The 4,004-nt window shown below is 41.5% G+C and overlaps 1 long non-coding RNA gene across 1 annotated transcript; it reads right to left on the bottom strand.

Annotated features, from left to right (window-relative positions):
- Positions 1 to 2,714: 2,714 nt before the first annotated feature.
- On the bottom strand, positions 2,715 to 3,597 carry LOC132400383 (uncharacterized). The gene is made up of 2 exons (XR_009514237.1): positions 3,367 to 3,597; positions 2,715 to 3,044 (listed from the first exon to the last, which is right to left on the bottom strand). It is a non-coding gene; the product is annotated as an uncharacterized LOC132400383 (long non-coding RNA).
- Positions 3,598 to 4,004: the final 407 nt, after the last annotated feature.

Raw genomic sequence — 4,004 nt, 5'->3', positions numbered from 1 at the left:
AGCCTCTGGAACTCCACAGAAAACACCCCAGGTACATCCAACCTGTCCTTGTATTCACACCTTCTAATCCAGTCAGCGTCCTGTAAACGTCTTCTGTATTCTTTCCAAAACCTCCACATCCTTCCTGTAATGGGGCAACTATAATTTCTCATGGTAATCCAAGTGCTGCCTATTCAGAGTTCCTATGTTCTACGTTATCAAAAACCTGGTCTTCAATTCAAGAGAACCATTTGTAACTTGGACAAATGTGCTGAAAATTCAACTGGAAATTAATCTTGTGTGTCACACAACTATTGGACACATATGGGCAAGCACGATGCTGCAGTACGTGAGCTACTCTGATCAAAACAATCAATCTTTATTGACCATTATTAACTCAAATGAAGCATACAAAATTTGTCATTGGCATTCTAAAGTATTTTTGGCAGGTCAGCACCAGTATTTGGAGGTAACACAGACACATTTCCATGACTTTCTGTGAAAACATAAATTTCCAAAGTAGCTTATTTGTGTCCACCATTTCTGATCTGTCTGAAAATCCCATAATTACTACCAAATATGAAGTGAGATATTATAGATCTGGGAACAGTATTTGAGATGCTGATTATATTCCTCAGAGTGTTCTGTAGTTTATGGCAAAAATTAATTACACTTGTAAATAACCTGAATATGATTGATGCTCTAGTAATTCACCTCCGGTTATCAATATATTTAAATTGTTAGTTTTCTTAGAATAGCAATGTTACTGAGACTTCTATAAAATCATCAAGTTTATTAACAATACATGGCCTTTCATTCTTCCAGTATAAGACTGGGAGCAGTATCCTCTTCGAAACAGTCTGGAGATTCTCTCATTTCAGAGGCACTGATGGAATTGAAGAAACACTCATTATTTGCTCATTTAATCCTTGAACGATATTTCTTAATATTAGCTTTCTCGATGCATTTTGACAACTTAGACTGGTCATATTGCTCAAGGCTGAACATCCGCACAAGGCTCACAAGGCCTCTCACAATATGACTTGGTAACAACCTAGTCTTGTCAGTCGGCTTTTGCCACCCGATTATTGAAAATTACCTGGAGTCTCCCTTTCCCTTGCATATCTTCGGGAAGTCCAGAAGTTGAGGCCCAGATGCCTGAGTCTGTGAATCTTTGCGAGCCAGGTCCCAGTGTGTCCGCTGGAGGCTGAAGATGGCCTGTACAAGGGTTAGAAGACTGTATGTGCCTTGCTGGGAATGGGACTTGTTTCACTGTTGTTGCTTTGTATGTTCTGTTTTGTTCTTCTGGCAGGCACTGTGGGCATTCTATGTTTGTGCTGGAATGTGTGGCAACGCTTGTGGGCTGCCCCCAGCACATCCTAGGATATGCAGTTTGTTAACCCAAATGACACATTTCACTGTGTGTTTCAATGTAGATATGATAAATAAATCTGAATCTGCACAGGAATTGTTACTCTTCAAATGAAAACTACTTGCTTATTTTATTGCTTACCTCGTATCTGTTCTTCTGCTTTGTCAATTCTGTAGCCTCAGAAGTGGCTTTCTTGCGTTACATTTCACTCTCCTTATCACATTCTGAAATACGTACTGTTTGTACTACTCCCATCAGGGAGGAGGCCATGTAGCATCTAACCAGGAAGACCAGACTCCAAAACAGTGACTTTCCCCTAGCAGCAAGGCTGATCAATCCCTCCACCCACTAACCCATCCCTCCACCTACTAACCCATCCCTCCACCTACTAACCCATCCCTCCACCTACTAACCCATCCCTCCACCCACTAACCCATCCCTCCACCCACTAACCCATCCCTCCTACTAACCCATCCCTCCACCTACTAACCCATCCCTCCACCTACTAACCCATCCCTCCACCTACTAACCCATCCCTCCACCTACTAACCCATCCCTCCACCCACTAACCCATCCCTCCACCCACTAACCCATCCCTCCACCTACTAACCCATCCCTCCACCTACTAACCCATCCCTCCACCTACTAACCCTCCCTCCACCTACTAACCCTCCCTCCACCTACTAACCCATCCCTCCACCTACTAACCCATCCCTCCACCACTGCTTTATCAGTTCCTGTCAGCCACCTTAAGTACAGACACTCCTGTGCCTAGATTCACTTATGGACAAAATTAATCTATTTATATAAGAAACCTCATGTATTTATATTTATTGTGTTTTTATTTTTGTGTCATCTTAATTTTGTTTTTTGTGCTGCATCAAATGTGGAACAACAATTATTTCGTTCTCCTTTACACTTGTGTACAGGAAATAATGGTAAACAATCTTCAATCTTGAATATTCACTATTAGATGACTTAGTACAAGTCTTCTGTTTGTGTCCCTCTACTTTATTGAACTTGTCATTAACTGCTCCATTATGGACGTATTTGGAACACCACCATTTTTTACTGCTGGAGCTTGATGGACAATATATTCCTGATTATTTTCTGCATTAGGATTTTATAATAATGCAAGTTCTGTATCAGCAACAGAACTTATTTTAAAGAATAACATTATTCGCAATATACTTGGAATTATTCTATTCATTTTGTTGCAAATCTATTGTGGTTTAGCAATTACTGTGTAGACCAAAGTTACAATCACATCGGACAATAAACAGAACCAGATGGATCTAATGTATATTTATATTCAGTCTCTACTGGGCAAGTTAGAAATACTCAGCAAATCACATAGTATCTGTGGAATAAGAAGCACATTTAATGTTTTAGGTCATCAGATTGCTTTCATGATCATCTTTCACTACAAGAAAATACATCTAATTATCCCTTTTATCCTAAACCGTATCCCTGTCCTCCACAGGTGCTGCTTGACGCGCTGAGTTCCTCCAGCAGTTTGTTTTTAGCTCCAGATTCCAGCATCTGCTGTCCCTTATGTCTCCCTTTGATCTCAGTAAAATCTGATGGAAGGTCTTTAAGAAGAGCCAACTTGGTCACTTCTGCCGCACATGCTGCCTGACCTACTGAGTAGATCCAGCACGTTGTGTTTTTATTTCAGATTTCCAGCAACATCCTGGGACAGATATAAAACAAGTTTAACAATGACAACTTGTGTTGGGATGAAGTTTAGCTTCAAATTACAGCTGAGCCAACAAGCTACACAGTAGTCTTCCCCATCTGCCACACCTGTCTGGAATTTGTTGCTCAACTTTAACAGGCAGAGAATTATGAAGGTACAGAAAAAGAAAGCTCCTGTCAGTGGGCCAAAACTGAGAGAGTGTTACCTCTAGCAGGAAAAGGTCATTGCCCAATAAAGCAGTCTGTTATCTATTAATAGTTTTAACATTGGGATACTGAATGATCAAGAGAGATTTACTAAACAGAGTGGTACTTACAGTTTGAAAGTGGTAGAACAATAATGGAAGAAGTGAGTCATAGCTTTGGGAGTTTCCTCAAGAACAAGAGACCATAGGAACAGAATTCGGCCATTTGGCCCGTTGAGTCTGCTCCACTGTTCCATCATGGTATGGCATGTTGGGTACCTTCGGGGATGATGCACCATCAATAACTCTCGGAAATGGGAGGCGAACGATAGGCTTTTATTAGCGGCAAGAGATCCCCACACAACATCCTGGAGACTGAGGGAGGAGCAGTGCCTCCAATCGCCTTTATACAGGGGTCTGTGGGAGGAGCCACAGGAGCCGTTAGCAGAGGGGAGTGTCCAGACAGATATATGTAGTTCACCACAGGGGAGCTCTGCCTTAAAGCAATCCAAGGCACAGTGAGTATGAAAAGTGTCCCGGAAGAAGAGGAGTGTCACAGTGGTGCAGGAACAGGAGTGTTACAGTGGTGCAGCTAATAGAGCTGCTGCCTCACACTCTAGCTTTAAGATTAGCTTTAACTTATAACTGATCAAACACACTGTAACTCCATTACTTCCCCTTCCCCATTACAAAAAACACACCACTTATGCTTTTCATTGGAAACTTTATTCCTTTAATCCAGGTAAGGTGAAATTTAAAACGTCGTTAGA

This window comes from Hypanus sabinus, chromosome 10, assembly GCF_030144855.1.
Source record: "Hypanus sabinus isolate sHypSab1 chromosome 10, sHypSab1.hap1, whole genome shotgun sequence".
In the NCBI taxonomy this organism is placed as follows: Eukaryota; Metazoa; Chordata; class Chondrichthyes; order Myliobatiformes; family Dasyatidae; genus Hypanus; species Hypanus sabinus.
Note: the sequence above shows the minus strand (reverse complement) of the source record. Positions and strands in the feature narration are given on the sequence as shown.